The sequence below is a fragment of the Ochlerotatus camptorhynchus genome, unplaced genomic scaffold (genome assembly GCF_037179485.1).
Source record: "Ochlerotatus camptorhynchus isolate MF236.1 unplaced genomic scaffold, CSIRO-AGI_Acam_v1.1 ptg000046l, whole genome shotgun sequence".
NCBI classification, from domain to species: domain Eukaryota; kingdom Metazoa; phylum Arthropoda; class Insecta; order Diptera; family Culicidae; genus Ochlerotatus; species Ochlerotatus camptorhynchus.
The window spans coordinates 2,714,445-2,728,751 of NW_027040537.1; the positions used below are offsets into that span (position 1 = coordinate 2,714,445).

The window sequence follows — 14,307 nt, forward strand, 5'->3', positions numbered from 1 at the left end:
ATATTTTGCCGCTAAATCACGCTACCGTTGAGTTAAATTTGTAACCAATATTTGCAAAACAACTACCAGATTATTATACATCATAGAAAAGGTTATCTTGTAAGCTATCCGAAAATGAAAACAATTGGGAAATTTGATTTAAAAATAAATATTGAAAAATTATATCAATGAACATAATTTTTTTAACCCTCCGTTACTCGCGCCAATTTTTGTAACACGAGTACTCGCGCGTTGTACTTTGTACAACAGTGTGAGTTATCCATTGCCATTTTGCAGCCGAGCTACCAATCGATCTGAAACCAACGGGTATTTCTTAAAAAACTTGTTTTTAACTAAATCACAGCTAACCCGCAAAAATTGCGGATAATAGAGAAAATGGAAACCGCGTAAACGATGTCCGTACTACGTGGGATTTGACTTAATTGGTTACAACATGGAAAATCTCGAGATCCTGACCAGATAGAAAGTTACTGTCTTCGGCAAAGTTGTTTTAGAGATTATAACCTTTTTGCTAGTGGATAGTAGTTCAGAATTTTCTCACTACGTAGCGCTAGAATACATGTGAAATTCTCGTATGTGATATATCTCGAGATCCTGACCAGATAGAAAGTTACTGTCTTTCACAAAGTTTTTCAGGAGGTCAAAGCCTATTGCTTGGTGTTCAATAGTTCAGAATTTGCTCACTACGCGACGCTAGTATACATGTGAAATTCTCATATAAAATATCTCGAGTTCCCAACCAGATAGAAAGGTACTGTCTTCGGCATAGTTGTTCAGGAGGTCAAGGCTTTTTCGCAGGTGGACAGTAGTTTAGAGTTTGTCACTTTGTGGCGCTACTATACATGTGAAACTCTTGCGTATAAAATATCTCTAGATCCTGACCAGATTGAAAGTAAATGTGTTCGACAAAGTTTTTCAGGAAGTCAAGATCTTTTTGTTGGGTAACAATAGTTCAGAATTTTCTCACTATGCGGCGCTGAAATATGTGCCTTTCTCGCATATTCAATAGCTCGAGATCCTGACCAGATAGAAAGTTACTGTCTTAGGTAAAGCTGTTCAGGAGATCATAGCCTTTTTGCTGGTGAACAGTAGTCCAGAAACTTCTCACTAGGTAGTGCTCGTATACATGTTAAGTTCTCGCATGTGATACATCACTAGATTCTGACCAGATAGAGAGTAAATGTCTTTGGCAAAGTTGTTCAGAAAGTCAAGATCTTTTCGTTGGTGGACAGTTGTTCAGAATTTTCTCACTACTCGGTGCTAGTAACACATGCAATTCTTGCATATACAATAGCTCGAGATCTTGAGCAGATAAAAAGTTACTGTTTTCGGCAAACTTGTTCAGGGGGTCTAGAATTTTTGGCTGGTGGACAGTAGCTCGAGATTATGAACAGGTAGAAAATTATTGTCTTTGAAAAAGTTGTTCATGAGGTCAATGCCCATTGCTTGGTGCACAATAGTTCAGAATTTTCACACTACGTGGCTTTAGTATACACGCGAAATTCTCGCATGTAAAATATCTCGAGATTCTGATCAGTTAGATTTCGCTAGTGGACAGTAGTTCACAATTTCCTCACTACGTAGCCCTAGAATACACGTGAAATTCTCGCATGTGGTTTGTTTCGAGATCCTGATCAGATAGAAACTTACTGTTACTGTGTTACTGAATGTTACTGTCTTGGGCAAAGTTGTTCAGGGAGCCAAGGCCTTTTGGATGGTGGACAGAATTTTTTTTCACATCATTGCGCTTGTATACACGTGCAATTCTCGCATTAGATGTATTTCAAGACCTGCTAAACTGTCATCGGCAATTTTTTTCAGGAGATCAAAACTTTTTCGTTGGTCAACAGTACAGAATTTTCTCACTATGCGGCACTAGGATATACGTTAAATCTTCGCATATATAATATCTCGAGATCCTGAACAGCTAGAAGTTTACTGTATTTGGCAAAGCTGTTAAGGAGATAAAGATATTTTGGCTCATGAACAGTAGTTCAGAAACTTGTTCAAAACTTGGCGGGCAATTCTCGCATATCAAATATCATAAAATAAAAATAAAATTTACATCAGCCTAAGCGGGATAAGACAGATGTATTCTGGATTTCTTTTACTGATGAAAATTTTCATGCAGATTTATAGGATACTTAAATTGGTGTAAGTATTCCACTCGTATATTTCTTATAAATTAGTGGTTTCACGTATCTCAGATGGAAAACATTATCTTAAAAGATCAATATCGCTGAAACTTCCACCAAATGAATGCTTAGAGTCTCTCATTCATTTTAGGCTAATTTCAAAATGTCTTATCGAGGGGTCTAGAATAAAAAAAATCCCTGTATTTACGTGTGCACGGACAACGAGACTAACTCAGAGACTGAGGCACTGTTGCTCAGTTGAATGGAGAAATTTATAATACCGTACACTCCCGATCATAAGTTTAAGGACACCCCCTAAAAACACCCAAAGTTACACTATTTTTAAAAATTTGAAGAACTTACTCTGAATAATCATGATTGATTTTCTCAGAATTGAATCAAAAAAAAAAATGAAATTAAAATTAGCATTTTCACCATCCGGAAGAACTTTGCCGCATATACAACTTTGACGATGACAGTTACTTCCTGACTTTAAGCTATAGCATATACAAATATTTTACATGCACACTAGCGCCGCATACCGAAAATATTCTGAACTATTTACTATTCACTAGCAAAAATGCTTTGATCTCCTAAACAACTTTGCCGAAGACAGTAATTTTCTTGCTGTTCGGGATCTCGAAGTGTAACGTATATGAGGATTGCACGTGTATACTAGCGCAGCGCAGTGAGAAAATTCTGAACTACTGTTCACCAGCCAAAAGACCTTGACCTCCTGAACCAATTTTCCGAAGACAGTAACTTTCTATTTGGTCAGGATCTCGAGGATCTATAGCATATGCGAGAAGTGTACATGTATACTAACGCCACGTTGTGAGAAAATTCTTAAATAATGCTTACCAGCCAAAAAGTCTTGACCCCCTTAACAACTTTGCCGAAGACAGTAACTTTCTAGCTGATCAAGATCTCGAGCTATTAAATAAGCGAGAAAGGCACATATTTCAGCGCCGCGTAGTGAGAAAATTCTGACCTATTGTCACCCAACAAAAAGATCTTGACTTCCTGGAAAACTTTGTCCAATACATTTACTTTCTATCTGGTCAGGATCTAGAGATATTTTATATGCAAGAGTTTCACATGTATAGTAGCGCCGCAAAGTGAGAAAACTCTGAACTACTGTCTACCTGCGAAAAAGCCTTGATCTTCTGAACAACTATGCCGAAGACAGTAACTTTCTATCTGGTTGGGAACTCGAGATATTTTATAAGAGAATTTCACATGTATACTAGCGTCGCGTAGTGAGCGAATTCGGAACTATTGAACACCAAGAAAGAGGTTTTGACCTCCTGAAAAACTTTGTGAAAGACAGTAACATTCTATCTGGTCAGGATCTCGAGATATATCACATACGAGAATTTCACATGTATTCTAGCGCTACGTAGTGAGAAAATTCTGAACTACTATCCACCAGCATAAAGCTTATAATCTCTAGAACAACTTTGCCGAAGACAGTAACTTTCTATCTGGTCAGGATCTCGAGATGTTCCATGTTGTAACCAATTAAGTCAACTCACACGTAGTACGGACATCGTTCACGCGGTTTCCATTCACATTTTCTCTATTATCCGCAATTTTTGGGGGTTAACTGTGATAAAAGTTTAGCTTGTTTAGTTAAACACAAGTTTTTTAAGGAATACCTGTTGGTTTCAGATCGATTGGTAACTTAGCAAAAAATGGCAATGGAAAACTCATGTGTGTTGTACAAAGTACAACAGCGCGAGTAACGGAGGGTTAAATAACGAAATTTTAACTTTGTTGGTCATAACCTTTCGATTCCCGTACATTCCCAGGCTAATTGTTTAGCTCTGGAGTGTGCCCTAACATGTACTGAAGGAAGTACGTGCCTCAACTTGCCCGATTGAAAAATATAGCGTTTTGAAAATTTTCGGTCATCATGGGTGATTTCAAATCGATCAAGCAGGCTCAGGCGCATAACAATTTTCATCGATTGCTAAGTGAAATATGTTGTTGTTGTTGCTAAGTGAAATATGTTGTTGTTATTTCAGAACCAACTTTAAAAAAAGGTTTGTGTTTTTTTTGCAATAAAAAAGTCATAATAGTTTTAAACTATAGCTAGCATCAATAATATGAAGTGCGCTGTTTGATGACATTAGTAGCTACCTGGCATGGTTTTAATTCATACCTAAGCTGGTATTTACATTACTGATTGAGCCGACCCCCACCCTATAAGTATAATTCTTTGAACATTTTTTTCTTCTCTTATTCCAACTTCCAGAGCTCAGGCCTTGATCCGGCGTGTGAAAGAGACTGCCGGTGGAAACTTTCAGACGATTTATATTTGGAATAACTGGCGCTTATATTTGGTGTAAACAATAGCTGCAGCAATGCAAACATTTTCCTAATTTGCAAATAATCAAACAGCGGCAATCTAGCTGCATGCAAGCCGCAGCTGGCACACGAAAAACGTGATTACCAAGCACCACTACGACGACTACTACTACTACTACGGCTACTATCGCACATGTGTAAGCGACTGAGTGCAAATACACGCACTCTGAGATCATAAACAAATACTAAGTACACGAGCGGTCCGCTTAGTCCGAAACCGACGACGAAGAAAGCGAAGAAGAGTGTCCATCCAGCCAGCCAGCCTCGTTAGTTGAATGAAAGTGACCACCGATCGCCAGCTTTCATTTTGACCTGCATAGTCATCCATGATTGATTAGCGAAGCCCTTTCGGCTTCCTTCAAGAAACTGCATCCTCCTCTGCTGCATGCCGTGCAGATGCAAAATAGTACTCATTTTAGTCGGAGTACAGCAGTGCGGTCGTCGCCGTCGCCGCCGTATATAGTTAGTGTGCTGTTATCATCGTTCAGCAGAAGAGTGGTAGTATAGAGGCAGAGTATAGTTAATATGCGTTAGTATCGCCTTAATAAGGGATAGAAGAAAAAGTCAACGACGAAGCAGGCAAGCGAAACAACGAAGCATCGGGAGAAAAGAGAAGAAGTAATAGGTACCCACCAGTCAGGAGACACATCAGATGCGTTGCAGTGGCTTCGACGTCGATAGTTTGAACCTCTCTAATAGCGGTTTTCCGATGCATCTGCGCCCGTCGAAGAAGAAGTGTGGCACATGCATGCAAGATCATTGATCTATCGGTTTTATTTATTGCGCTGTTTACTGATTTCGGTGTGTTGTTTGCTGCTGGCTGCTGCGAATAAGTGACTAGGGGAAGAAACCGAGAATGTGTGACGGCGGTGGCGTCGGAGGAGGACGTCGACGGAGGTGACCGGTTCTACATACAGTTTTGGTGCCATATCTCTCTTTCTCTCTCTCGCGTTGTTGTTGGCTGTGTGTGAGTGGCTGAGTGCTAAGTGCGTTCTGAGACGAGCCGGGTCGGCCCGCCGAGTCGATAGTGGTGAAGAGGTGAATTATTGGTGCGGGATATGTGATGTGATTGGAGATGTGTTTCAGTTTGGAGGAACAGCGGCAGCAGCGTCTTAAATTGGATTGACGAGTTGCAAGTGGCTGCGGATTGTTTGGAAGGTGAGTCCCAATGTCATTGTATTGTTGTTTGTTAGTTTGGAAGGAATGCCATGGAACGTGGAATCTCCGAAACAACAGTCGGCCAACGGCAGTCAGTGACGGTCACCGACCACGCGTCTCCATTGTAACATTTATTTGGACAGGTCTCTCCCATTTGTTCCACTCGCTTGAACAACGTTTTAATTCACAACTGCCTACATGTGAATGAAAACATCCAACAAACGACAATGTGAATTGATAACTCAACAACACATCTTGTAATGGCTCACTATTTCGGTGTGTTTCACACCTTTCTTATGAACGTATCTAATCTTTTATTTTGGGGTTATGGACTGTTTAGGTCACCCTCGTAAGATAATCCTTCCCAAGGAGCATGAATTAAGCAGCACATATTAAAGTAGTATTAGGTATTTTTTGGGAAGCATGACTACCCACAAACCACACGGATATTTTTGAAAATTGTTCACTTTACAATATGGCAGGAGCTATTTAAACCGACAGAACTCAAACACCAACATTGTATAGGGGTATACCCTTATTATGAGTTATGAGGGGAATATCGATGACCAAAGATATGTTCACCATATAACCATCAAAACTTAGCCATAAATTTTAACAGACGGGCAACTTTGGAACCTTCTGAAATATGACTGGTTTAGTATAGGGTAAATGATGGCTTCGGCACCCATTGACGGTTTTCGGCAACCAAAATTTAAACGTTTTTTCGCTGTATTGTCTCACCAAAGCACATCGCTGAATGTATTCAAACGATTCCTTAGTCTTTCAACTTTAATCTGATTACATTTTCAGTGCAAATTTTGCACGACTGAGCAAACCTGTTCTGCCAGGTTTTTCCTGAAATGAAACATACCCACGATAATAGAACAGCTGTTTAACACGCAGCTATGAGATGAGGCTATGAAAGCTTTTCTAATATTTATACAGATAGGCAGTAAGGTACCGTATGCGTGATAATGTTTGCACCATTGAGCAAAATCAAAATTAAAAAAAAAACCCCAATTTTTTTTTTCTATTTATACAAAGAGTCTCAGAGTCTTAAACTATGTTAATCATCGACTGAGTTTCCACTTGCTGCAATTACGGCCTCAACACGCTTCCGGAATGCACGGCAGGTTCTAATAATGTAGTCTGGATCCATTTCTCTCCAGGTACGGGTCAATGTTTGTCTGAGCCCTGCTGTACTCGGGTGGCGTTTAGAACAGGCCTTGGTTTTCATGACGCGCCATATTGAGTAATCCAGCGGATTAAGATCGGGGCTGGATGGCGGTCACATATCCTTCGCCCAGAACGGAAGATGTTCCTGCAATCACTTCTGAGTGCGATTCGAGGTGTAGAACGGAGCCCCATCTTGTTGAAATACAACATTTGGCTTCGGACCGTACTGTTCTTTGATCCACGGAAGAACATACTTACTTAAAATCCCGATGTAGACCTCCGTGTTGACCTTGTCGCCTTCTGGAATGAGCACCGGGTCCATTTTTCCGGAAGCCACCAATCCAAACACCATAACGCATGGTCAGATACACGTTCTTGTGCTCGTCGGCCACGTCTTTTACCGGAAGAGAACTAATATACCGGTCGGTTGTGGAATTTGATACGGGATCGACGGTAAACATGCCCTCGTGGGTGAACAGGATTACCGGATATTTTCGCCCCAGGAAGTTCAAGATTTTCTTGCATCGTTCGACTCGTAGCTCCCGGATGCGGTTGGTAATCATGTGAGTTTTTTCCATGCCATCGACTTCGCCCCGCAATCTTCCTTTACGATTTTCCGTGCCGTAAAATTTCCATTTTCCTTATTGAACGCACTGGATTCACCCGAATCTTCCTTTTGATAGCAGCGATAACCCTCGGAACCCGAGCTGACCTCAGACGACCTGTGGCCACCTTCGCGGATAGTTGTCCTTTCTTTTCTCGGTCTAAAACCTTTTTGACGGTCCACCGGGACACTCCCATGGCGATTGAAATGTCTTTTTGCGACATTTGTGCGTGGCACAAATCACGAAAAAGCTGCCACTTCGTCATGGTGCAACTGTCAAACTAAGTAAATCATTTTCTTTTATACACAGCCTACTACGGTATGAGCTATAAGTTACGTGCATGCAAAGAAAACGAAGGCATTGTATGCACAGGCAGCGTTGCCAGGTCATTTTCATTAAAATCTGAACCAGTTAAAATATAAAATCTTGAAAAATCTGGAAAGATTAAAAAAATCCTGTTTTTTAACATAATGCTATTGAAATCAAAGTGATGTGCCAATCTACCCGTAAAAATCAGTCAGTATAATAATCGGGAATTTATTCAAAGTACTAGAATGTTTATGAATTACATATTTATATAAAACAAATAACTTGTTAGCTGCTTAAATCGTCCAAAAGTTAAGAAAAGTATTGACACAGTGTGCCCAAAAAGTTTGAATGTCTATTACGCAGTATTTAAAAAAAATTGAGTTAAATCGTTGGAAAAATATTTTTAGAATTGCTTTTTAAACTGTTACTTTTGGGATGGGATGGATTTTTTAAACTAATAGTCGATGTAGTCTTTACTTTTTGATGCAGTACCATCATATGTCTTAAAGATTTTAATAGTTCTAAATAATTCTTATATTACAATGAGGTTGATCAGTCTTACAATGTAATTCTTTACATCATAGTAGGCAGTAGGCAATTTTATTTTAAAGTCAAATTCACCAGGCTGAAGTGGAAATCAAAGCCTAACATCGTGGTATTCACACACAGTTTACCTAAACTACAGGTAACTCAACTGTTTGCATTACCATTACGAATAATTTAATTATATAACTAAAATGAAAGTCTGAAAGCGGAATTTGTATGTTTTCCTGGGTCCCAGATCATGATACTTTTTGTTAGTCTGAATTTACATGGAACTCTTAACAGGATATCTTCGTCCTTTTTCAGAGTTCTATTTGAATCATCCTAGAATTCTGTCATACTTCTTTTCTGGATTCCCCTAATATAATCTTGATAATATCCAAACGTTTTCAGTAACATTTTAAGAGTTCTCTTTTTATCTTTTATAAATCACTCTCCGATTCCACAACTCCCTCAAACTAGCAATAATTTCCAAGAGTTGGCATAATATTGTTTTCATCTTTCTCTATGAAATTCCATTAGAATATTCTTAATAATTTCCTTGGCACACTCTTCAGAATGACCGTCACACTATTCTCAGACTTATACTATAATTCCCTTTGAGCTGCTTTGTAGGTAAGGTCAGAATTGTTTATGAAATCCTTATCAGTATTTGCTAAGAACTCAAATACTTTGCCAAAATGGCATTGAAAGTCTCCCAGAAATTGCCAGATGTTCTTTTGCATAATTCTGAATTTCTTAAAATTTAATAAAAATGAATCTCTATAGAAACATTGAACAGAAATCCATTGAAATTATTCTTACGATTCGTATCAGCATACTCCTCAAGTTTCATCATAAGAACATTCTTTGATTTCTCTTCCGAATTATATTTCCATTCTTCACAAAATCGCTATGCGATTGTCATCAGAGTTTTTAAAAGACAACTGACACTGTCTTCAACCAGAGATTGCACAGACTGAAAACTTTACACTAGAAAACTGACCACACACCACACCCAGTAGACCAGTAGGGAAATTTTCAGGTTGCGAATAGTTCCACTGGCTGGAACGGGAATCGAACCCTCACTTTGTGGCACTCACAATCGAGCTCACAATACGCCTGAAGTACGGGTGACACCGCACGACCACGACACTTACAAAGATGGATGGAACTCTACTCAGAATTAACTTGAAATTCTCCTTTGGTTTCGCAAAACATTTGCCTCACTTTCACTGTAAACTATTTTCAACAATAAGTTAAAAATCTGAGATTCTAGGACAATTCAGAATTCAAAAGAAATTCAGACTGCTGTTATTCAATATTCACAGGTACTTAAAAATGCTAAAAAAATATCTGATGCCTTTCAAATTTTCCTTTTGAATTATCCTCAAAAATCTCAAAAACATACTTCAAAGTCCTGGTGGTTGTCTAGATTCAAAAGTCTTGCTAATTTTCCAAGGCAGAATTTATTGTTTTCAATCCGGAACAGTTTTCGATTTCCCTAAATTGAAAAATTATTAAAATTCCTCCATATTAAAATTTTGATTTTTTTAAATATTGAAAATAAATAAAAATTCCAATGAAACAAACATTTAGGCCCACTATTTCTAAAAGTTTGAAGATTTTTTTCAGCGTATAATCTTTAGAAAATGGCTCCATTTTCATGATTCTGCAACCCATTAACATACAAACATGTTGTAACAATTCCATGTACGATGTTGTAATAATTTCTAATGTTGATGGCCTTTAATAATTAAAGAAGCAGTTTTTTTTTTATTTTTTGATTAGAGTGTAGATCAATTGCAATGATATTTTTAAAGCAACATGTTTGAACAATCTGGGAAAATCTGGAACATATTTTAAAAATCTGGAAATTTACGTGATCTGTCTGTGTATCTGGCCGGATGACCGAAAATCTGGAAAATGCAGATAAATCTGGAATACTGGCAACGCTGGCACAGGTGAAACGGGAACCTTATTTGTATGATGGTGCAAACATTATCACGCATACGGTAGTATCTAAGAACGATTGTCGGTGCACAGTTCAACAGATGACGGGGACAGTTGCTAGTGAACGGAACGTGGACTGCTATGAATCGGCCAGACGTCGAAGGTATATGATGCCAAGCTAAGGATGTCGTAGTGAAGCAGGACCGGTGGTAGCGTCGACTCAGCTAGACATTGGAAGCTTAGGATACCATGCTGACAGAGAGTTGGTGATCAATCAGACCGAAGGGCAGATGATGGCCGCTGGGAGCGTTGGAACAGCTAAAAGTCAGGATCTGGAACCATTTGTTGTACAAACAATTAGGGTCGCAGTATCACTGGCGGCTTCAGCTAGACATATACCAGTCTAAGTTACCTGACAGAGACCTGGTGATCAACCAGACCGAAGATGATGGCTGCTTGGAGCGTCGTTTCAGCTACATGTCGGGGCGTAGGATGAGCTTCCATCAATGTTGCTGACGGAGAGCTGATATTCAAACCGATCGAAGGACAGATGAGGGCCGGTGGGAGCGTCGACTCTACTTACAGAGAACTGGTGTTCAACCAGACCGAATATGATGGCCGCTAGGAGCGTTGAATCAGTCGGAGCGTAGTATGCCATGCTATCAATGTTGCTGACGGAGAGCTGATTTTCAAACCGATTGAAGGACAGATGAGGGCCGGTGGGAGCGTCGACTCCACTAGACGTCGAAATCGTAAGATGCCATGGATGCCAAGTTATCGATGTCACCGAGAAGCAGACAGGCATGGAAAACAATTTCATTCATTTCGTGCATTCATTTACATTCATTTGCCCCTAACTTTTTTCATCAACAGAACTCCGCAAAATGATGTATAAAGCTTTTGTAGGTTTTGTTATTAACTCCAACTTTTGCTAACAACTTAAATCCATATCAATTATGTATTATGAACCAGTTCGAATAGAAACCACTACTGTTTTTCAGTGAATGTATTTTACATTCACTGAAAAACAGTATCAAGTTCTGCCCGCTCTAATTCGTGATGTATAAGAGATACAGATTGGAGTTATGAGCAAAATTTGTAGCTAATAACAAAACCTACTAAAGCTCAAAAGATCATTTTGCAAAATTCTGTTGATGAAAAAAGTTAGAGGCAAATGAATGTAAATGAATGCATGAAATGAATGTAAATGATTTTCCATGCCTGGAAGCAGATATTGCGGATCTGGAACCATTTGTTGTACGAACCATTAGGGGCATAGTATCACTGGTGGCGTCAGCCAAACATATACAGGTCTAAGTTACCTGACAGAGACATGGTGATCAACCAGATCGAAGATGATGGCTGCTTGGAGCGTCGACTTAATTACATGTCGGGGCGTAGGATGCCATGCTATCAATGTTGCTGACGGAGAGCTGATATTCAAACCGATCGAAGGACAGATGAGGGCCGGTGGGAGCGTCGACTCCATTTGCTGTTAGAAGTCGCTGCTTAGATTGACGTGAATACGTATAAATATTATCAAAACAGTCTAAATTTCAGTTTGTTCCAAAGTTGTATACGATCAGTATCAAAGAGAGTGTGTAGAGAACCGAAGGAATATGATTTCAATAGGCCTTTTGGCTAATCTCAATCTGCGATACCTACTCTAGCTGATAAGGTTGATAAGCAACGAAAGTGTTGTATTGGAGAAAAAGAGAGAAATCTATTCTAGTTGTATAATTTCAATAGGGTTCACTATCCAACTAATTCTTCAACATACACCGGCCACCGTTAAAAACCCTAGTTTTTAACCTATCTACCCTATTTAATTCTAATTGGCTAAAAAAACAATTCGGGTATCTTCGTCTCCTACCATGTGACTCTTCGGTTTACTGTTTAGGTTCGAGAATGCCGAACTTGCGATCAGCTGTAGTTGCGGTTAGCGACCCTGATCGATCAGCTGCTTGCATCGGGTCAACGGTCGTCTGCTGTTCTTCGATCTTCTCGTTCGTCTATCTTCTGCCTCGTTCGTTCATCCTTCCTTTAATATCTCCATCTGCGCTGGGGTTGTGGGTCGTAGCACTTGTGCTCCTATGTCCGAGCACGGGTCCGTCAGCCGGCCATGGTGGGAGACAAAAATTCCTTAAGTTTTTTGAAAATTCATTTTCCAAACGTACTTACAAGGTCCGGAGGCCCGCGGGCCCCCGGTCGGTGAGCAATGTTAACATTGCGATGGAAGAGACGAAGTCCATCAAAGGTTACCAGCGGCTTCGCTTGGGGCGAGTGGCAATGACTGGTCGAGGGCAGCACGCATATTTTGGATGTTTCCGTCGTCTCCCGTGAAGATGTGAATCACTCTGCCATAGCGCCATTTAAGAGGTGGTAATCCATCGTCTTTCACCAGAACTAAAGTTCCGATAGCGATGTTGTCCTTTTCGCGGGTCCAGTTCGTTCTTAACTGCAGCCCGGACAGGTATTCCGTGACCCAGCGCTTGCAGAGCCGATGAAGGAATTCTTGAGCTTCCTGCCAACGATCTAATCGGTTGGGAGGTAGCTCTCCTAGCGAAGGTTCCGCAATGGCTGTGAGCGAGCGATGGATTAGGAAGTGCCCTGGGGTCAGGACATCGAGGTCTTCAGGGTCAGTCGATAATTGGGTTAGAAGTGTCGTTAGTTGTTCGACCGTTAAGATCGAGTTTCCAAGAGCGGATTTAGGATGGGTCTGGAACGATTTGATGGCTGCTTCCCACAAACCACCAAAGTTCGGGGAACGAGGAGGAATAAATTTAAATTCTATGCCGTCTTCGCCACATGAACGAGTGACGGCGTTTTGCAACTGCTGGTCTTTAAGCTGCTTGGCAAGTTCTGCTACTTCCCGAGAAGCACCACGAAAATTCTGAGCGTTGTCGCACTCGATGAGCTTTGGTTTGCCTCGACGGACGATGAAGCGCCTGAAGGCAGCAAGAAACGATCCCGTTGAGAGATCTCCCACGAGCTCTATATGAACTGCCTTTATTGAAAGGCAGACGAATACTGCAACGTAACCCTTGATCGGCTGCGACTTACGTTGAGGATAGCGAAAGTTGATCGGACCACACAGATCAGCGCCTGTACACAAGAACGGTAACGTTGTAGAGAAACGTTCTGTTGGAAGATCGCCCATGATTTGCTGTTGGATTCTTGGAAGACAAGGTTCCGAACGCGGAAAGGCCAGAATTTCCCCTGATGTTTGCGATGAGCAATTGCGGTCCTGCATGTAGCATTTTCTGGTGCTAGTATCGAGCGACCAGTTCGGAAAACGGGTGGTTGGAAGGCAGAATCATCGGGTGTTTCCGATCTGAAGAAATTGTAGCGTGGTGCAGCCGGCCACCAACTCGCAGGATGCCTTGTTCGACGAACGGCGTTAGTGCCTTCAACTTGGAGGACGGTTTGACCTCTCCAGTGTTGGTCAACGAAGCGAAGTCTTCTCGAAAGGTTTCATGTTGAGTTATTCGAACGAGACATCTGTTGGCTTCTACGAGTTCTATTGCGGTCAGAAAACCCATACGACGTTGTGTTCGGTTAGCAGGATTCGAATTGAAGGGAAATCTTCGAACCTACGCAACTAAACGCGCAGGAGTGCTGTATACGATGACCGTAGAGCGAATATTGGATTTGGTGGCACAGTCTGGATTGCTCGAGATCTTCAACGACGAAATCTTCATCCGATGTATGCACAAAAGCAGGCCAAAAGCGAGAGGGATGCGCTAACGAGTCGGGTCCGTGCCACCAAGCCTTGGTCGATGAGAGTTGCTCGGGATCCATTCCCCGAGAGATTATATTTGCAGGGTTCTCTGTGCCCGAGACATGAGCCCATAATCCACTAGCCGTTGCATATTGTATCTCCGAGACCCGGTTTGCAATAAACGTCTTCCACCGGGAGGGAGTAGAGGCTAGCCACTGGAGGACAATGGTGGAGTCTGACCAGAAAAATGAATTAGTATCGAGAGTGATGGCGTTTTGCACCTTCTGGAACAAGTGTACGAGGAGAAGTGCTGCCGAAAGTTCCAGCCGATGTAGGGGTGCTACTTTTGATTTTGCGA

General features: G+C 40.9%; 1 long non-coding RNA gene across 1 annotated transcript in view; it reads left to right on the forward strand.

Moving 5' to 3' along the window:
• LOC135717117 (uncharacterized) overlaps positions 1–14,307 on the forward strand; it is a 172,692-nt gene that overhangs the window by 30,239 nt on the left and 128,146 nt on the right. Inside the window, exon 2 of the long non-coding RNA XR_010520301.1 lies at positions 4,393–5,663. This is a non-coding gene — a long non-coding RNA (uncharacterized LOC135717117). The remainder of the gene's footprint in view (positions 1–4,392; positions 5,664–14,307) is intronic.